Below are 22,450 nucleotides of genomic sequence, written 5' to 3'. Positions count from 1 at the left end.
CGCGTTCGGTCCCAAGAAAGGAGAGGAAAGCTGGTGCGAATCACGCTCTCTATTTTTTTTTATCTTTCTTCCTCTCTCTTCCCATCTCTCTCTTTCTCTCCGAGAGTGGTGAAATCGCGGCTTGCGGTGGATGCGCGTCGTCGCTCCTTGTTACCGGTCGCGCGGCGCGGATAGCGACAATTATTGCTTTCTCGGGAAGCGCTGCAACAGCGGCCGCCTCGTCTCTCGTTATTTAATTGCCCGTCCGTTAGCTCCAAGCAAATCTACCGCGCAGTTTGCTCGAGTTTGTCTGCGCTGCCCATAGGTCCATCTCTTCGCAACACTGAGCCGCACAAAGGCTCTGTCGTGCCTCGAAATCTCCGGGCAGGGTCCACGTGCCCCTAAAGTGTCGCTGACCGCGGAGCCTGATATCGCGTGCGTTTCACAATCCAGATGACTTCTGCTCGCAGTGGCTCCAGGGTTTCGGGGAGAAATGAAGATATAAAGGTTAAAAGGAGTAGAGAAGCTCTAACAAGTGTCTCGTGTCTCGAAAAGGCAGCCATTTCTTTCGCAATTTCGTGCTCTCGGCGATGGCATTCAACCCAGCCGCGCTTGCCTGCATCTGTAGCTGTAGTGCTTTATGCTTGACGTCTGTGTTGAGCAATCTTTTCCCCTTACGAGCAGTTCACTTGTTTCGGAGCGTTTCAACACCAATGCGTGAGTGTAATTTTCAACGTCAATTAATCGCATTTCGATCGGGGCTCCATGCAGATTTCACCGGCAATATCGCTCATTCCGTGAATGACGTCGGCGTCGCTTTTTCAGACGGAATCAAGAAATAATACTGCAGCAGTTGGAACAAACAAAATGCAAAAAGTGATAGTTAATAGGCGGAGTACATAATAAAATATTGGCGCACGTAAGCATAGGATTTTCGCCGAAGCAATACTTAAAGCATGCAGCGCACATCTGTCACTACCGCCGCCATGTAGCTTAAAGCACGATTGAGGTGTCCACTGTTCAAAGAGGGCAGTTATGCGCCTTCCCTCTGGTTCAGGTGTCCACCGAGATGTGTTAGACAGATACTGCGTGTTTCCTTTACAGATTATTTTCATTTCAGTTGTTGCACCGCGCCTTTTGTTTTCCTTTCCTTTTTCTTTTTTTAAGGCGATTTCGTAAATTAGACCGTTTAAATGAGCTATGAAACATCTCTTGAGGAAGCAATTACTACATTGTGTAGTCATGGATACCTGAGCAAAATAATACACTTTTAGACGCAGCAGAGAACACACAACCGCGCGCGAAAGTTAGCGAGCCCTTTACGCCTTTTTTTTCCACTGGTGCCCTCCTCCGTCCCACGCGTGTGCGTATGTCACTAAAGAAATGGCTATTGGTTAGGTTCTTTCAGACGTCACGCAAGTGCGATGGCCGCGGTCAGTGAGCCGCGTCGCTCCGGCGGTTCAGGGAGCTCCGCCTCCCGGGGAATTCCCTCGCGCGTCGGCAGCCGGCGGTGGAGCGCCGACCTTTTAGCAGGCACAAAGGGACGAGATGGGAGGGAAAGCCGCAAATACGATGAAATTAAAATTTTGACTACGGACAACTCAGCTCCTACACAGTACATTGAAAAAATTCTCCAGAAATTTTTCTTACAAAAACCATGCTGAACTCCTGGAAATTTAGTCGGCATGTGCGCTGGGCTTCTCAGGTCATTGGGCTTGGCGAGAAGCCCAACGACCTGAGAAGCCCAGCGCACATGCCGAATAAATTTCCAGGTGTGTACAAGTTCTCCCAAGTTGCAACTGCTGACAGTTACTGCAGGCACAGAACAAGCGTTTGGTGCTTTGTTGGAAGCTTGACTTATTGGTTTGGTTTGGTTTATGGGGTTTAACGTCCCAAAGCGACTAAGGCTATGAGAGACGCCGTAGTGGAGGGCTCCGGAAATATCGCCCACCTAGGGTTCTTTAACGTGCACTGACATCGCACAGTGCACGGGCCTCTAGAATTTCTCCTCCAAAGAAATTCAACCGCCGCGGCCGGGATCGAACCCGCATCTTTCGGGTCAGCAGCCGAGCACCATAACTACTGATTGATTGAAGAATTTATTATAAGCAATGAAAGTAGTGAGGATGGTGAACCAGACATCCGGGAACCCTTGAGCCCTGGCGGCCTCCGTGGCTTAATTATCTTCCAAGAGCAGTGGTGCAAAAAAAAAAATTAAAGCATAATATAACGCGGTATAATTATTTCTTAAGTGCAGAACTTTGAAGTTTGGGTGATACAGCCTTGAACCATGGGTTCCGGAAGCTACATTATTTGTATTCATTCTCTTCTGTGCGATGTTTTCTTTCCCTATACTGACGTGCACTCAAATGGAAAGAAACGCTTGCTGTTTATCGAGCAGCAAGAGGGCGATGCTATAAATAATTCCAGCTTGGATGCGATCAAAACAAGCGCATTCGGTACCTTGAATGCTGGGTAGCTAGTTTCTGAGGGCTCCTCTGAATGCGGCCATTTCCTGCCCCTTAATTCAGCCATTACTGAAGCGCCGGTAGCGCATCGCGTTGAGGCACTTTCATCGAGTCGAACAACCGAATGTTTCTGTAACACTTCTTAAGGACTGCGACTCACAAAATGTGGTTTCTACAGTGTCGTGGCAATTCAGGGGCTAATGAACAATTGCAATTAGCTACACTTCGAAACTGGCCTTTGTAGCGCTTGTCTGTAACGCGCAGTCAATGCGTACGCGCACTTGTTCCGTACTGGATTGGCGCCGAAGATGTGCTCGTTCCCGTATCGCCACTCAATAACAGTCATTACAGCTGCAGAAACATCCGTCACCGCCACCGACACAGACGTAATCCACGAAGTTGAGAAATCTTGGCAGCGACAAGGCGACAACATGAATTCTTGCCACATCAACGTCAGAGAGCGCGGCCAGGCGAACCGCAATACTATTTCAAGAACCTATTGCAAGGTGGCTTTCTGACGTCACCGTGGCCGCCATTTTGCTGTACACGAAACACTGCGAAAGAACATCGTGCACGTCAAATAGGCTTATCGGCACCTGTTCTTCCCTCCACACCTGAAGCTGCACGCCGTACAACAGAATGACATCATTGACGTCACGTGAAAATCTCCCATAGGCAGCACTCATGGCGCCTGTACTGATATAGCAGTAGTAATGTGCTCTTCAGCCGAAAGTGTCTAAAGCAGCAAAGAGGAATGAATCGATATGAAAGTATAGAATCGAGAAGGCGCACTTATTCACTGTAGTCATTTTGTCAATAACAGTTGCAGCAGTAAGCACATCTATTGGACAGGCAGCCTCTTAAGTGGCTTCAGGTTAGATGCTGGGGGCTGAATTTCTGACTACAATGTATATGCATTTCATAAAAGCGACGTGCCAAATATATTGCAGGGAATTTGCTGGACACACACACACACACACACACACACACACACACACACACACACACACACACACACACACACACACACACACACACACACACACACACACACACACACACACACACACACGCACGCACGCACGCACACACACACACGCACACACACACGCATACACACACACAGAGACAGAGAGTCGACAGTGAGCCACGTTCACGGCTGCAGTTATAACGAACGCTCGCTTATTACGAACGAGCGCGCTGCTACCGTCAAATTATGCATTAGGGCAAGGGACTGCGTCTCAGATACAACGAAAAGCCGTAACGGCGTAACTCCATTATACGAACGAGGAGGCACCGTAAACTCAACGCCGGAGTCGAAAGGCTCGCGCTGCCGTAAGCGCTGAGTTGGAAGAGCGTCACCAGACCTCCTGGCTCCCATGTAACCCTCCACCGAAAATGCCTTGGGAACCTAACAGCAGCGGAAAAAAAAAGGTGTGGCATTGTTGACAAAACGGCCCAGTTTTACCAAATGCCGCGGCCGAAAACGCATGCTTTGAAAGGTGACACCTGTACTGGTGAAAGATAGGGCAAGCTTTTTCGTTGACATCCCATCACGACATTCTAGGGTGACGACGGTGGCGCCGTCTACTTCGCAGAAAGGGTGGCGTGCAGCTAGCGTCGTGAAACCTCCGTGTGCTGACATATCGGGGTACGCTAGAGAAGCGGGGTGGTTGCAAGTAATGCAATGTGAAATTCATTCCGTGCAGATATCGCCTTTACTTCGAGGTCCCATGGGAATGCTAGAAGTCAGGCACTCTACCTCCCCCTAAGTCCCCCCTCCCCCCCCCCCTCCTCCCCCGACTATTGGATAACGTACGCTAGAACCAGTACGGCCATGTTTGCAGCGTACACTATATGTGGTGGTGCTTCGATCAATTTGAAGCAGATGAAGGAAAAAGAAAGGAAGCACGACGACAAAGAGGATGGTCCGGAAAGAATGCGTTTCCTGTTGTGGATATGTACCATCGCAGTGGGTACGCGCCATTATCTTCTTGAGGACAACAACGACAACCGCAACATGTTCCATTTCTAAAGAGGGGAACACGAACAACAACATTAGCTTCCAATGCAGCTCCCTCGAGAAGTTAAAGGAGAGATCTTCGACGTAGTCATCATCTCAGCGCATCAAATCCCTTTCTACAGCACGGACATGACAACGACTTTTAACCAAGCTTTCAAATGGCGTAGGATATTTCAAGCGGCTCAAGTAAGCAGCTTGTTTCCGAAGGGCCGGGACAGCCCGTGACCGTCAAGACAATTCGCACTTGTATAAGTACTGTCTGTAATTTCTTCATCTTAAAAAGTCGTGTGGGTTTCCCCCTTCCGTTTCGACATGAGCAGCTTGACCTTGCCCTTTCTGGCGAGAATAGAGAAACGGGGAGACAATACCGTAATCAGTCATATGCGACTATTGACTGAGTGCGTTGCCCGCACCATAACCGAGCCATGCTTTTTGTGCGGAAAGTTTTTGTTGCTAAGCGCGAGCCGAAAGAGAACAAATCAAGCATGCAAGAGCGTCTGAAGTAATCTACATCGATCGGCCGTCTGAAAAGTTAACCCCCCTTTGTGTCTCCGACCTGGGAGTAGCGGTGTCCGAAGAAAGGACTAAAGCAAGCTCGCTGTTCGGTCATATATGTAAACCCCCAGCCGTGCGCAGAGCCTTTGGTGTGCCGAAGGGTATGCCGAACGCCTCTCTCCGCCATCGACGGGTGTCTCAGCCGGTAAGCGAGCTATATCTCACTTTATCCTCGAGAGTGTCGGCCGGGAGCCAAGATCCTCAAAGGAACATGTCGGTGTCCGTCACGCGGGCTTCCAAGGAAAAACACTGTTTACTCTCGGCATATATTGTACAATAACAGCGAAGACTGGACAAGATAGGAGCAAACGAAGCTTGAGGAAATCAGCGCAAAAGAAAAACAATAAAACATTAATATATCGGAAAGTACGAGACGACGTTCACAGGCGAAAAACGAAACTACAAACACAGGCGCTGGCTCGCAACTGAGGATATGTATTGTGAATGAGCATAAACCAAGGGAGGAAAAGAACAGAGAAAGAACGAAAGAGAGGAGGAAAGAAAGATGGATGAAAAGAATGAAAGAAAGAAGGAATGGTTTGGTTTGGTTTATGGGGTTTAACGTCCCAAAGCGACTAAGGCTATGAGAGACGCCGTAGTGGAGGGCTCTGAAAATTTCGACCACCTGGGGTTCTTTTACGTGCACTGATATCGCACAGTACACGGACATACCCAAATCAAAAATATAAAATGGTGTTCCATCACAGAACCGCCAAGAGACGGTACCTCTTTTTTCAGAGAACATAACTTTTACACCCACTCCTGTTGGCACACGTCTCAGAACGGGACCCCGTTTTTCTATGCGGTCTGTCTGTCAAGGATCAAGAATTATCTTTGTTTTTTTATTTAAGTCCGTTTCAACAAGCCCAGTTTTAGTACTGGTGTATCGCGTTTGTCGAGTTGGGTTCATCCAGAAATTCGATTTCAGCAGTACGTTATAGTAGATATTTAAGAAAGGGAACAGCGGTGGGTAGGCGCTGGGTAGTGTCATTAAGTCACTGTCGCAATGGGCAGTTTCACCACTCTTTCTACGTTTGCGGAAGCAGTACGTTTATCGCAGAAGCTTGTTAGCGTGTTTAAATCTGAAATAGCTTTCGTCCCACCTTCTTATCATATTGTATTTCTGTCCGTACATAAATGCTCGGCTAACGCTAATGACTCGAGCTCACTGTCAACTGAATTGTTGGCATGTGCATTAAATTACAAGGCATTCATTACTGTGGTGTTCCGGCCATAGTCAAATGTGCTCATCATTAATTCGGTTTTTCTGGACAAGCAGCCACCTCGCAAAAGCAAGAGTTGATTCTGCCGATCATTATCCGGCCACGCCACCAGGCAAAAAGACACGCTTGCATGAACCCCACCAGCCCTAACCTGGCGGCGGTGAAAAACTTTTTTTTTATTATTTGAAGGCTTAAAAAGAAACGAAAATTATGCAGCTAACCTCATACCAACATGTGTCGATGAACTCCTGGAAAAGATGGCCCTCAACAGGTTAACAGATTGTTGTGACACGTAGAAGCAACAAGATCGTTCAATTTGACGTCAGAATGCTATGTTGCACTCACGCGGAGACCAAAGCAGTCGAACACCACTCAATTCTGTTCAATCGTCAACGCCGACACACGTAAGCGATTTTTATAGTGTAACACACTACGCCGTTACCGAAAACCGCATCACACCATCGGCTGGCTACTCGACAATCGAAGCCTCTCTTATCGACCGCAGCATTCAGATAAAGGTAGAGGACGGCATCTCAACTGCGCACAGCATCGTACTTCTCTTCGGATCTCTGAAAAACATATTCTCTACCCTGCCGGCTTGAACACTGCCTTGAAAAATTTATTTGGAAAACTATACGCCATTCTGACTCTCCCGCACATCTGCACCGACGTTTAATCATTTGGTTGTGCACCGGTTTCCTTGCAGAACATGTGGAAAGGTGACATCATACACTCACATGTTGTTGCTAGGATTCAGGAGCTCATCTGGCACATTAGGTATATATAGCATAACCACGAACGACACTGGACACAAGGCAAAATAATACTACAGCTGGATTCGTGTTAACAACGTTCTTGTCCTGTACTCTTGTACTCTTTTCCTGTACGCTGGTACTGTACTCTTTATTTCAGCAGGTTGGCAGTGCAAAGCGCAATGGGGTTTCCGCAGTTGAAGAATCCAACGGTGTGACACTGTGTGAGTTAAGCCACTTAAGTTAAGCAACGGTGTGAGTTAAGCCACTAAAAAAGCCTCAAACCTGGCCGGTAAACAGGTGTACCCTTAAGAAAAAACTGATGTTTTCGCGGTGCCTTCCATGTACGAGCTGGTATGTCTGCTGCCGGTTCAGTAAACTTAGGGTCATGCACCATCTGCACTGTGTCATCTTTATCGTCATATAACGCCTGAAAGCTGAATACGCAAGCATGATTTACAGTGCACTAAAAGATAACATTATTGTACACACAAAGGCACTCCGTCAAGATGTGAGGAACATGTCTACAGGTCTGCGACATTACCACAAGACATCTCTCCGCTTCCTCGCATGCTGTACGGCGCACCGTCATGGGACCCGCTGTTCTGAGTCACAGGCTTGCAGCATTGAACATTGACTCCAGAAGAGCAGAAACGCAGTCGGACGCTCGCCTCGCTACAAGGAGCAATATAACTTCACTAATAACTATGCACATGATAGCTCCATTCTGGACGCTCTCTAACCGCAGTGGTAGCAGACTCCTACGCCCGTCTCAAGTTCTAAAGTGACGCTCTCCTAAACACTGATACAGTCCAAAATAAACACAAAAGGTGAAGACAGGGAGAGAAGAAGACTGCACCAACGCCCTCACCACCTAGCACGATGGAGCGTCTCTTATAGTCGCAGCGGACGGGCAGGACATTGCAGCAACTCTAACCTCATACCAGCACACACTGCTGCGAATACTTATAAAAATATAACATACAGTTTAAGGACATGGCGACGATCTTCATATCATTCACTTCCTCTGCCCATTACTTACCAATTACTTACGAACCTGAACAACACCTCAGTGCGCGCTCATATTCACGAGTCATAATTTATTAGATCAATACCAAAGCTCCAAATATTGGGCCATGATAAAAGATGCAGGCCCTTCCAAGCACAAGAAATTTTCCGTAACGTTCCGCTCTCTGACCACATACTTGTGTTCTCAGCGAACACGTGAGTATTTATCAGGAAACTCGTTTACTGTCTACAATCAGCTAACAGCCTATTACTATAATTCCAGAAGAAGCTAAGCATTTTGAAAGATAGTCTTCAACTCAACGTGGAGTTCTCCGATAGGAGTACAACCCTGCTTTTATTCTTTAAAACAGCGCAAAACACAAGGACACAGATATGGTATGTGGCACGTGAAAAAAAAATTCACAAGGACACGTAATTCCCTTATGTTGGCAATGCAGAATTAGCAGCGGCTGATGCCTCTACCGAAGTGACCTCACCAGGCGTCACTTCCCTCCAGCCAATGGCAATGTTCCGATCTGCTGACGTCACTTGCCAATCGGCGAATTTTATGACCGACGATGCATTTTGGCTCCATACGACTTACAATGCTAACGCATTAAAAGTAGATATGGTAGCGTGAGCAAGCTGTAGATAAGAAAAGAGAATGACTTTCTCAACGAATCAAGGAAGAATAGTTTTTTCGTCCGTATTTTATTTCTCTTTTCTTGCCTCTTCTGCTCTGCCTCTGACACTTTATACAGGGCAGAACGCTTAGGTCGCGTGGAGGTAGCGACGCACAGCGTGTCGTCAATGTCGCACGCATGGCAACAAGTGACCCGTCAGGAGAAGTTATCAGTTCCGCGAAGACGCTGTCTAAGAAATATCTTGCGATGAGATTAGAGGGCTGCAGGGCGGCGGCAAGGCAGTAGATAGTGAACACCCGGAAAAACTGACGGTGTCTTCTTGAAGCTGCCGACAACGCTGCCACCAATCAACAGGAATTTAATTTTTAAGAGAGAACGAAAGCGACGATGTAAGGGATCGTTAGTGTACGCGGGGTCATCGGAACGCGGCTGGGAGCGCTCAAAGCGAAGTGTCTCCTTTCTCGGAACGCGGCCGCTCGCGAACGCGCCAGGAAGTACGGGTGTCCCCCGCCCCGCTGTACCGATTCGCGCACATACTGGCACGAATGTGTATTTGTGTTTGTTTTTACTTTTATTTTGCAATGGAAAGGGCGTTTTGCCCTACGGAAGCTGGAGGGCTGGCCATGTTCTCGGCAAACCAATCATGTGAGCAGTGCAACATTATTGGGAGCTACCAAATGTGGGCCGGGCCTTTAAGGCTCTAAAACCGGGCCCCGGAGCCGGAAGCGGGGTACGAGTTATGCGACGGGAATGTTTGTAGAGGGAGCTGTGATATGAATGATCTACGTTAACGAGCACTTACTAAAATACGCACCACGTAGGCTCAGGAGTACTCGGGTTCGAACCTGGCCGCGGCTGCCTCGTTTAGATAGAGGCGAAATGCAAAAGACGCTCATGTGCAGTGGGATGTCAGTCCATATTAAATATCCCCAAATGGTTGAAATTAATACGGAGCCCTCCACTACGGCCCGTCTTTCTTTCCTTCTTTCACTCCCATCCTCCCCCCCCCCCCCCCCCCCCCCTTTTTCCTCCACTGCGTGATTAAGGTGTACACCTAGAAGGTGGGAGATGATGCGCCTTTCATTTCATCAAGACGTGTCGGTTAATTTAAACCACGGCATACCGTGAACCATTTTATTTTATACTGCATATTTTCTACATGTTCAGATGTTTAAGTGCCTTGGGTCAATAAGAGGAATGTACACCCCCCCATCTCATCTTCGGCATTTACCGATGAGCATTCTTCAATGCTCACCTTGAGACATTAGTATGACACCCCCTTCTCCGCCCCTCCATACACCCACACAAAAATACATGTACATAAGAAAACGTCGCGAGGCGTATTCTGTCAGCAACAAAATGTGCAGTACACGCTACTAAACTCCGACCGTCTATATCGGAGAACGCTTAGCAGCTCACACGTCACGATCACCAAAGCAGAGTTTTCGTAGGGCTACGTGTCGTTTTTCGTCTGCGTCACATGCCGAAGCATTCCTGCGTACCTCATAAACGCACAATTGGCGTAACGTCATGGCGTCACGTCACTTCTCGACATATACCGCGTCTTGCCGGTTTCGCACGTCAGTGTGACCGCTACAGTTTCAGGTCGCTGCGTCTCCCCGAAGCATTAGATTCTATTAGCGGATTGACAAGACTGTAAAACAACAAAGTCTTTATCAAGCGCACCATTCGATTAACTAATCAAACTGCGCCTTCTAATATATCGGTTGAAAATCATCTATCGGTAAACGGACTGCCCGCCCCGTAAATGTACAACCTGAGAGAGAAATAAACAAAAAAATGCACTAACAAAAGCGACATAACGAGGTTCAGTGGGCGCTTAGCTATAAAGTTATGAAGCGATAAGGTTCAAAGCTACGTGTCTGCATGAGCTGCGGCATTAGAAGGAAAAGAACGGTTTACTCTTCAGTCCTAACCTCAAAGAAAAAAACAACACGAAAATGACGCCAGTGCGCAGCAAAACTCGCAGCGAAGTTCGCTATGATATGTTGCAACAGCTGACGCTCGGAGCCAAGCAACAAGCACATCGCTGAAGCTATGTGTAAATTATCCGGAGAAGTGCCTGAAGAAAGGTTTTTTTCACAACCGAGGCGTTGACAAAGACCGCATCGCGGAAAGTGTCGCAAAAAGCGGCAGCAATAGGAGACCTTTCTTAGTCCTAAATAATGCCTACAAAGTACGCCTAAGAAGTTCGTGGTGGGTGTACTTGAGGGATTGCCACCTGCGCATATTTCCTTGAACTGTGAGCCTGCCCTTTTCTTTTCTGGAACTTGTATAGCCAGAAAAGCACGTCTAAACTCGAAATGTCTGAGCACAGCTATAGCCGAAAAGCACATTGAATTTTGTTGTGGCGTACATATAGTGTTCCTTATTTACAGTGACTCGTATGCACTCAATTCAGAATCTAATCGAACAAAACATTTTGCTGCGATTACAGAGATCAAGCAGTAATACAATGAAATACCGCATAAGCGAATGTTCACTGAAGTGAAATAAGCACTCAGCCACCGACTTTGATTATCCAAAGTCAAAGTTCAGCAGAAAAGGCAGTCATTTTCTACTGAACTTTTGTATTCAACATTGCCAATTCGTTAAGAGTGTGAGTACGCCTGTATGTTTTTACGCCTCATTTTTTGGGTGCAGACATCTGCTGGGTAGCAAATACTTTCAAATTCCAAGGACGCATTGAGGGCTGTCTTACTCGTCGAGTTTTTTTCGGGGACCCCTTTGTTTTTGCTTTCTTCCTGAAAACAGGGTATGAGCCAAGTGCGACTGTCAATGCGTTCCACTTCTGTTCAAGCATAACTACAATAAGCCAAGTTCAGTGTAATATAACGATTCCTTCCCGGTTCTATTCCGTTTCAGAATCTTCCGGCGTACGCCACTGGCTGAAGCAACGCCACGCCCCAGCTTTTAGCCAATAACCAAGAGCGAACGCGGGCGTGGCGTCACTGTAGCCTAGGGTGAAGGGCGGGAAATTAAAAAAAAAAGGCATGAAATGGTTTGGGGAGTCTCTATATTATACCACACTATCCACTCAGCCCTGCTAAGCTGAAGGAGATACATAAAAATTGCGAGAACACTGGCAACTAAAGTGTTGAGAGGCGAAAGCCGAGGACACTATGCCGTGACGACTTCCGGTGGATGTGACGTCACACCGTTCCCGTGGCTATATTGATACCCAAATTATACATTTTTCGGGGATCTTAAGTGTTAATTACGCTTAATTACACATTTTACCATCTAATTCGACACAAATCGGTGTTTTTCCGACCATTCTTTGACCATTTTCACTATGCCGTGACGACTTCCGGTGGATGTGACGTCACACCATTCCCGTGGCTATATCGACGTCTGCGTTATTTTGACGCAATTTCGACATTTTTGACTATAATTAATCAACTAATTACAGTCATCAAACGTGGTTTTTAGGTTCATTTGTTCCTCCTCTATCTGAAGCAACCATTCATTTTGTCCTTTCTTAGTTCCCGAGTTAACACGAGTTAAACGCTGCCAAAGGTGTGACGCCCTCTGCTAACGGACGACAGTATGAGCCATTAAAGGCTTTCGCCTTAATACTGGCGCTGTGCAAGCGGAAGTATTCCGGTGCGAAATTTCTCATGCAATGCAGCTTCAGAACTGCAGGTCCGAAGTTTCGCGGGGCGAAAATTGCTTCGTGTCTGCAGAAACGATGCATTATGTCCCGGAAGCAGCCCGTAAATGCTTTCCAAGGTGTTCGCTCAACTGAAAGTTTCTGAATGCTGAAATTCGTTAAACTGAAACACGTTTGCTTTAAATACAATGTGGTTATGGCGCGAGGCTAAGAAAAACTTAGTTAAAACGAAAATTTCGCTCATGTACATGTGATGTTCAGTCAGGTGGTATTTCAATATATATATCCCAATTTTTTCCTGAAATGGTCTACGCTTTGTCCACAACTTCGACAGCGTCAGAAAGTACGCGGTGCAGTATTAGATGCATAACACTCTTAAAGTGGAGCAGAAAACTTTGGACTCATTGCGTTGCTCGTTCCCTCGTACAGTCCCTTGGATTTACACCTCCATGAATGCAAAGAAACGAAAAGGGGGGGGGGGGGGGGGGGGTGCGGGCGACACATTGGCTAAACAGGCCTTTTATATTCGGCTAGCCTGCGTCAATTTGTATTGTTTTAATGAATTCTGCAAACGCGCCATCCGAATTATTTTCGTGTTAGTTATATCGCAATGCTCTCGGAACCATTTCTAAAGGGGCTCGAAGAAAGACGAGCAGCGGGAGAGTGTAGAACACCTGCGCGACTTTGTGAAAGGCTCGCGGAACGAAGGCGTTTGCGGAACATCGCACATGTAAATACAGCCCGACATTTAAAGCGGGCGGAGCGTTCTTGCTCAAAAAAAGCCCAATGAGAGCATTTATTTTTTTCTTTATAACGCTGTGTTCGCGTTCAGTATAGACCAGTATATTTAAAAGGACCAAGCAAGTTTAAAGCGACGATGAGGACAAAGGAAAGTTGGCCTGTGTCACAAAAGACCACTGGCATCGAAAACTGAGTTTTTGTAAGGTAGAAAAGTTCAAAAAACGAAGTACTGGTGTCGCCATCACCGGCGGATTTTGCGACTAAAATGCGTGCGTCGACATTGATTTTCGGGTGCGGATCTTTGAGGCCGCGTTGCACTGCCATTCACTTCAAAACGGTGGCAGCCCGTCCTTTTCAGTAAGAACATCACGAATTTGAATCTACTGGTGGGAACGTTTCTAAATGAAATTTTCTAGGCGATAAATGTGCATTTCGCATACGGATAAATGCCTGCATAATAGCCAAACAATCCGTTTATACGAAGAACAATAGTTGGGTGGAGTTTCATTTAAATGTGTCCTGACGTAGGTCAATCTCAACTCTCGCTTCTCCAAGGAAAGGAAGCAGTGGCTGTCGACGGCATGCGATCGACGGTGGTTCATCTCTTCTCACTCGTCTGTAAACACATTTTCGACCACGCTGCGTCAGCAACAGGGAACAAATGCAATTGTCTCGAGAACACGCAAGCACTCTTTTCCGTTCGAGTAAGGTGCGTGCGTAAGAACCATTTCCTGTATTGTAGAAAAACACCTAATCTCCCCGAGCTCTCTGTCTGTCATGAAAACAAGATAAAGAGAGAGAGTAGGTCTTTAAGGTCACTCACAGGACATATTGAAGATTGCCTGTGTGTAGATAACCACGTTATAATGAGAAATATGTTACTTGAACCGATAACGGGTCTTTTGTAAGCTAGAGAAGGTAAAAAAAATTAAATACAGGTGAGTACAGGTGTCGCCACCGGCTGTTCCCGCAAGGAAGCTGCGGTGCGTCAAGACAGTTTTTTCCGCGCGGATCCCTGAGTATATACAACACTGCTATGCACTTCCAGACTGTGATCGCGGAGTCCTTCTCAGTCGTATTGTCCTAAGTTTGAACCGAGAGGAGGGAAAATTTTTAAAATCCTCTTTACTCGGTAATAAATAAGTGTTTCACTGCCGGACAAACATCGACTTAGCCGGATCGATTCCCAGAATTGGTTTTATTAAAAACAGAAGACGTCCTCAGGGTCCCTTTCAGAAATTTCTGGTTAACCTTCTTTCCTTTAAATTCCATTGTTTTTATTTGTCTCTTATCGTGCAGTGCTCCCTGAGAGTGTTTTCTTTCCTTCAAATTTAAGCAGCGCTATCTTTTAGGACGAATACACCGAGGACATGACAGGACGGGCGCTGTCCCGTCCCGTCAGCGCCCGTCCTGTCATGTCCTCGGTGTATTCGTCCTAAAAGTTAGCGCTGCTTAAATTTGAACGAAAGAAAATGTATAACCAACTAGCCCCGCAACGTGTTTTACTAAGTGAATCCCTGAGAGTGCTACCGCGAAAAGCACCTTCCACGGTAGCCACTCGCACAGTTGGTCCCGTCATGACCGCCCTCCGAGTTACGCATTCCTCTGCCGACGCCAGAACCTCCTCCGTCCACGGTAGCCTGAGTTCTTCCCGTTCAAGCAACCTTCCGGCCTCTCCCTCCTCTCCCCTACAAGTGGAGAGAGGGGATTACCCTCTCCACTTTACCACCTGCCAACCGTGGTAGGTGGTGTACACGATACTACAATGTCGGCCACCGGACACTTTTAACGTGATAACGCTAGTACCCCCATGTCGGAAAAAATGTCCGGCGTCGGCATTGGCGACCGCTTGAAGTCTCGCAGCCGGAGCGGCCGGAGCACGGAGATGGAACGTGGCGCTTGCCAAATATGTAACGTGACCTTGTGACGTCATCATAACTTGCCCACTGTGGCAGGTGGCGACCTTTTCACCGGATTGTAAGCAAACTGTCCATTGTGGCATGTGGCAGTTAAACGAATGATCGGACGCGAGAGGTTGCTCGGTTGGTTGGTTGGTTTATGGGGTTTAACGTCCCAAAGCGACTAAGACTATGAGAGACGCCGTAGTGGAGGGCTCCGGAAATTTCGACCACCAGGGGTTCTTTAACGTGCACTGACATCGCACAGTACACGGGCCTCGAATTTCTCCTCCAAAGAAATTCAACCGCCGCGGCCGGGATCGAACCCGCGTCTTTCGGGACAGCAGCCGAGCACCATAGCCACTGAGCCACCGCGGCGGCAGGTTGCTCGGAGAGAGCAACTTGGGTCTCACTAGTCCCACCGGCGGCAGTGTTTGAAACAGCCCCTTGCTGGGGCAGTGGCGCATCGCTTAACCGCTGCACCACTGTGCAAGGAGTGGTATGAGAGGACTCCCAACGATCTATAAGTTTAATGTCGAGAATGACCAATTTCGCATATATAGGCATTGACCCATGAACCACGTTCCGCCATATCCTTAAGGCAGAGCTTAAGGGTTCCCTCCAGTTTTTTTTTTTTTTTTCATAGTGGGGCTTGCAATGCTAACGCCTTAATAGACACTTTTAGAATAGGGTGGACCTATCGGTTATATGCGCAGGGGAATAAAGAGGCGCCAGTGCGTAGGACAACTCCCCTCCGGTTATTTTCCTGCGAATGCGCACTTGCGCCCCGCTATTCCCTTATGCACATAACCGATAGGGCCACCCTATTCTAAAAGTCAATTGTGTTCCCCTAATTCCAAAGCTCCGTAATGTCGCTATAGACGTCGCGGGGACTCAGTAATTATAGTGCTCGTCTCCAGACCCGACAGACGCCGGTTCAATCCCGGCCACGGCGGCTGCATTTCGATGGAGGCGAAATTCTAAAGGCATGTTTACTGTCTGAAGCCAGTGAACGTTTAAGAACCGCAAGTGATCGGAATTACACAGAGCCTTCCACCATCGTGTCACTTCATTGCTTGAGTCGCCTTGAGACGTTAACTAAGGGCGTCCGCAGAAATTTTTCCAGGGGGGGGGACCCGATGTCCGGGGATGGGGGCGGCGGTAGGTTAGCACCAAAAAAGGAACTAGTGCCTAAATAATATTCATAATTCCAGAAAGGGGGGGGGGGGGGGGGGCAACCGCCCCCCTTGCCCCCCCTTCCGGACGCCCATGACGCTAACACTATAAGCCTGGGCCTAAGCCTAATGTCACGGCTTGGTCGTCATGAGGCCTGTATGGAGATCGAATCCATAAAACTTAAATTGAAGGTAGAAATAAAAGACTATAAAAGAGATGTTTCCTTCCTTCCGCGACTCGATCGATCACACAGAGCAATACGCTTGGCGTATCCTCGAGGGATGGTTGACAATGACAAATCGTAGACCGCGTTTTGCTGCGATGTCATACAGGAAATGTGCAACCCTTGACTCATGAAATGTTGGAACTGGCATCAAGAAAGCGAAAAAATCTGAAAAAGGTGAAAAAAAAAGATGATGACGTGTAAAAGAAAAGTTTAAAGACCCCATCCCAGCAATAATATGCTTCCGGGTTCATTACAGGGAACCAGTAACCGCATACTGTTTTCTCTTTATGGGTCAATGATCCATACAGAAGCAAAACTATAGTTGCGGTCCTTAAACATGTCGTCTGTCTCTTTTCCGTCCATGTGTCGTCCGCGGGGCTTTCACCGGGCGAGAACAGAAAAGTACGTGACACTCCATGGAATAGAAAAATGCATCGAGGAGTTTTCTCCAGCTTTGGCAACCGTCGAGGTGTCATGGCATTCGATTACTTGTCATGATGTCGAGGGTTCGATCCCCGACTGTGGCCTCCGTCCTTTAGTCTGAAGAAACTGTGATGCAGGCTCAGAAAGCAATATAAACGGAATAAAATAAGATATGCCCTTCCCGCCCCACCATAGGGTGTCAGCTTAAAAAGAACAAGAAAATGCTCCAACATTCTTTACGATATAAATGAATGCAAAAGCGATAAAACCTAGCTCCTTCAGGCTCGCAACCTCCGAGAAAATAGGAAAAATAGCGGCATTTAATTATTCTAAGGTTCTTGAAATACGTGGGATCATGAATTTTCTGCATAGGCTGGGACTTTCGTTTTCCAGTTTGAAAAAGTACTTTGCCTTGCGCTTTGATCAGTCCATCTGGATCTTGCACTCCTTAGAAATTTAACATTAAATGGAATCTGCAAAAACATACATTTTATGAGATATAAGTTGCCTTCAGAGAATTAGAAGGGGTCGAAATGAGCCCGATATCTTCCAGTACGATGTCCACCACAGCTGCAGTGTATAACAGTGCAGCTATGAAAGCCCGAAGAGCATACACAGAAATCTGTATGGTGAGCCCGACAAGATCGCTAGCAAAGTTTGGTTACTTGCTGTTTGGTTACATGCTGTTTGGTTACTTCGAGCAAACAAAACACTGAATGACTGGGCCTGAGGAATTATACACCGTAGCCGGTCCCCAATTTGTGTCACGTCAACATTCGACATCATTCTGAGGAGCAGTCCGTATACAAAGCAGCGCTCTGCAAAATTGTTTAAACCTATTCAGAGCTTAGTGTTTTGGTCCTTCACTATAAAGGGAGTGCCGACAGTACAATAATCGTCATCATCATCATCATTCAATATCAATGTGGTGATAACAGGCAAAGTGCTCGCCTTGATAGCCGACGGAAGCACCGCCGAAGATGACCACGAATGTTTCCTGCGGAATACTATGCCCATTTTGCCGGGCCGCTGCCATATTGCATACGCAGCGCCGTCTGTGATATGGGCAACATCGTCGCCATGTTGGAATGTGGGATCCCGCAGTTGCCCATTCATACGCGGGTAAACGACAGCTGCTTTCTTTCTAGTGTGCTTTAATTTCGGTGTTGCAGTGCGCAAGACGCGAAAAATTATTGCTTGAGGCTGAGTCAAGCTCGCTGAGACGACATGTCCGGAGCTTCTGGTAGCAACGAAGCTGCAAAAGCTCTTCGAATAGCAACTTTGCGCTGTCTGTGCCTGTGTTATGATTGGAGGTTAGTGACGACTAGTTACAAATACATTTGCCTTGAATGGATTCATAGATCGTTATATTCCGATCGTACAAGGCGCGAAAAAAAAGCGCGACAGGCCTTCGGCGCCTTTAGAGATGGACATTTGCTCTGCACTGGGTCGTCTGTTTACGATAGGATGGATGCGCGCGGAGGCTTGAGCAGACTCATCACCCTCCAATACTCAGTGCATACGTCCTGATAATTATGTTTACTCTTCAAAGTTCGCTTTTCTGTTTCACAAAAATCGTAACCCGGAGGATCGATCGTGGCCGATCCATTGTTGGCGGTTCACAGTTCATACGCCCACCGCGTTGCTTTATCGGTCGCTTGCAAAAGGCCGCGATCCTAGGATTGAATACTTTCGGATAAAAATAGTTACTGTGAAAAGTTGCGTGCCAACACGCCAAACATATTTATTGTGACTTCGCCATGTTACGCTGGCGAGTTATTCCTGCAAAAATCGAGTCCAGAATAGGCTATACTGTATTATCAAAGTACTACAAAAGCCAGCGTTCGTCGACCAGCCTGTGGTGCTTGCCTTTAGTTTTTTTTTTTTTTGCCGGCTTTTTTGAGCTATAAGGAATTGTTTTGCAAACAAATAAGAATATTTCAGGCCTTTGGGGGCCCCCATGCTCGCAAAACGAGCAAAAAAAAAGCACATTCACAGCAGCTATCCAAGAAAATGCTGAGGCGTCACTTCTTGAAAATTATTTCCTGCGTTCACAGAGTAGTCCGATCAAAATTTTAGAACACTCAGGTCGAATGGGACTAACTCTTAATGTGAATAATAAAAGTGGGCCAAAGCCGCGAACCCACGATTTTTCTGCCTGAGATGTGTTGGGAGCAGTTTTGCAGCTTGGGTTCCACTGCCAGCAACACAGTATCAAGCCGCATCATAGTATCTCTATTTAACTATGAAAGTGTAGTGGCCAGGAAATATAATATCACTAGCGAGATTACTTTTTTTTTTTTTTGTCAGTATGAGAAAAGTGCGGAGATACTGGTCCTCTTGTCGACAGCTTAAGCTTGCGTGTTGTGGCGTATACCGTAACAATTTATGCCTCTCATGCGATACCTCTTGGACCAAAGCTCTCCGATGTGCGCTCCTTGATTTAACTGAGAACGCGCAGACTTCTTGCAAGATCAGTGATGCACTGGCCTTTAACGGGACTCAGAATAGATTTCACATCTTTATCTTATGCAAATATATCAACGTGAAAGAATTATCCCTTTAAAGAAGGTATACTAGATAACAAGCTTCAAACTGCACCAAAGATTTTATCCCCGCTAAACACACATCCCGACCACAACAGCAAGAACTGAGGGAATCAAGAAAAAAAATTTACGCTGTAAACTAATAAATACACTGTAAACGAAGTAAGAAAGAGTGAGCTGTCCTCCAGCGCACTGTTTTATAAAAGTAAGTGAAATAGAGGACAGCTTTACACCCGTTTTACTCCCATAAAGGCGTATTCGTGTTTAGAGTGTGGGCACAGCGTGAATACCACCAACATGTATCATTGAGCGGATTGAATTTAATGCATGGGACCTGAAGTGTGCCTGGTGTTCGCTGGTCTATAATTTTCGCCAAAAGAAACGAAAAAAGAGAATTTGAACAACCGCTGCAAATCGAACTTTCGCACCTCGTCTATCCGGCAAGAAAGGCACAGTTGGAAACAGCATTGTGAGTGGCGTTTATTTAATTTTCAAACAATTGCGGTAATTTTAGCACGGCCTTGTTGACGTCGTCACTTGACTGCGTGCGTAAATGTTTTGAGAAGTTGCGCCACGAGTTGTATAAGAGGCTCGTAAAGACGTTTCCAAGGATAATCGACCAAAAATGGCCGACAAGATTATACAATTTGCGGGAGTCTTTGCCCCTTAAGGAACGTGGTCCCTTACTTAGTGAAAATGGAGCATCGATTTTGCCCCTCTCGAAAGGTCCTTCCGGAAATCGCCTTCCTTGGTGTCTTTCGAAGCCACGTATCCTTCAGAGCTAAGCTCCTTTTATTTTTTTCTTAATTTCAGGAGCTAGGACAAAATCCGGGCGGGACATCCTAACCCAAAAAATAGATTAAAGGAAAAAAATATAGAATGTGTTGGGTTTTATAGCACAGCAGCTAAGCCTATCGTGCGCGTATAGGGAGGGCGGAGTAGTATCAAAGGGGATGCAAATACCACATGGCTTTTCATGAAATCCAACGAAATCTGGACAATTCAGCCGCCGCAGCCGGGGCTGAATTTCGTTGAAGGCGAAATTCTAGAGACCCGTGTGCTGTGCGATGTCAGTGCACGTTAAAGAACCCCAGGTGGTCAAAATTTCCGGAGCCCTTCACTACGGCGTCCCTCATAGCCTGAGTCACTTTGGGACGTTAAACCCCCAATAAACCAAATCAAACCAAACCAAACCAAACCAAACCAAACCAAACCAAACAAAACCAAACCAAACCAAACGCTTCTAGTTTGCATGACTGCCACTAAGTGACGCGTGGCGCTGAACATTCAAACTAACCGCGGGAATTTCGAATGTTCGGTACATCCCATTGACTTTCTATGGCCATCGGAAATATTGATGTGATTGACGTGAAGCAATTTTTAGGTCAAATTTTGCAGCGAGGAGGAAGGGTACGCCATGATAATCACCATGTTCGCGCATAATATCTCGGGACTCCTTAATTTTCTCAAAATAGCAAGCCCGAAATATCCCCATTCATTTACATGGTGCTCGCTACTGGAGGACAACAGATGATGCTAGCTACTGATGGCCAGGAAAGCTAGAGATGACCCATTAACGAGAGAAAAATACTAAAAATAAATGAAGACCCTGAGGCTGTACTTGGGGCAATGATAGACTCCGCAATGGAGGGCTGTGGATTAATTTTCAACCACCAGAGATTAATTATTTAAGGTGCATTGACATCGCATAGAGTACAAGTGTTTGTGCATATCACCTCCTTTGAAATGCGGCCCCCGTGGCCAGGATTTGATCTCGCGACCTTAGAATCAGTTGCCGAACACCGTAACCACTGAGCCACCGCGACGCGTAATGAAAAGAATTACGCAGAACCTTGGACTCAGTTCAGGACATACAAGAAGCGACATTCGTTGGTGTCATTTCAATATCTAAATTTTGCTTATTTGACTCTTGGTACGGCTTCTTCGAAATGTTTGCAAGAAATTAAAAAGAAAAGTTAGCGAGAACAAAAAAAAAATTTCTGCCTCTCCCGTAAACGAGAGTAGAGTAAGCATGAAATGTTTACGGGCCTAATGTCATCTCGGTGGACACCCGAACCGCACCGTACAGGAAGGGAGGAACGCCACCACCCGTTCAGCGCGATGCCTTGCCATTTGACCGCAAGGTTTTTTGAGGAAAGGAAATGGCGCAGTGTAAGACAGGCCTTCGGCTCCCGAACCTTGGGTGGCTAGCGTAAGAACGAAGAGGACGAAGACAGCGGCGCCGATGCTCGTGCGTGTGCGCTGATCGCTGCCGCTGAGACTGATCGCTGCCTTCGAACTGAACCGAGACGTACCGCTAGCCGTTCGCGACGCAGCGCCTTCGTAGACGTCCTACACTACACTTGGTGGAGGTGCTGTCTGCTCTCACTATCGAGATACGGCACCATGCCAGCGCCGAAAAAACCCACCTCGCCAACCCGCCGCTCCTTTGCAACCGCTGCCTTGCCCAGCGCAGCCCTTTGAACGTGTTGGCATCGACCTCTACGGCCCTCTTCCCAGCACATCAGCCGGCAACCGCTGGATCATCGTCGCCATCGATCATCTTACCCGGTACGCTGAAACATCACCTTTGCCATCTGGTACAGCCCACGACATTGCATCCTTCGTCCTCCATCGCCTCGTTCTTCGCCATGGTGCTCCCAAAGAGTTGCTGAGTGATAGAGGTCCAGCCTTTCTATCTGAAGTTGTCGAAGCTCTCCTTCGGGAATGCAACATCGTTCACCGCACCACCTCTGCCTACCATCCGCAGACAAATGGCCTGGTTGAGCGTTTTAACCGCACTCTTGGCGACATGCTGGCCATGTATGTGGCTTCCGATCACTGCAACTGGGACCGCGTTCTACCTTTCGTCACCTATGCTTATAACTCCGCTACTTAAGCCACCACCGGATTCTCTCCATACTTTCTCCTCTACGGCCGTGAGCCTTCTTGCACAATGGACACCATTCTCCCTTACCGCCCTGATGCTTCTGAATTTAAGCCTCTTTCTCAAGCCGCCACTTATGCCGAAGAATGCCGCCAGCTTGCCCGGTCTTTCACTTCACACTCCCAGCAGCAGCAGAAAAGCACCCGTGATCCCTCTGCACTACTTCCCACCTATCTTCCTGACTCATTGGTCTGGCTCTGGGTTCCT

At 47.2% G+C, this 22,450-nt stretch overlaps 1 protein-coding gene across 1 annotated transcript in view; it reads left to right on the top strand.

Moving 5' to 3' along the window:
• Window positions 1-5,042: 5,042 nt before the first annotated feature.
• Window positions 5,043-22,450, top strand: part of LOC149371665 (solute carrier family 35 member F3-like) — a 317,875-nt gene continuing 300,467 nt past the window's right edge. Inside the window, exon 1 of the mRNA XM_089565903.1 lies at window positions 5,043-5,170. The gene's annotated coding sequence lies outside the window, so the exon portion shown is untranslated. The remainder of the gene's footprint in view (window positions 5,171-22,450) is intronic.

The sequence above is a fragment of the Amblyomma mixtum genome, chromosome 1 (genome assembly GCF_055824585.1).
Source record: "Amblyomma mixtum isolate Tamu chromosome 1, ASM5582458v1, whole genome shotgun sequence".
Taxonomy (NCBI): Eukaryota; Metazoa; Arthropoda; class Arachnida; order Ixodida; family Ixodidae; genus Amblyomma; species Amblyomma mixtum.
The sequence above is the reverse complement of the archived record's forward strand: the minus strand, read 5'-3'. Positions and strand labels throughout refer to the sequence as shown.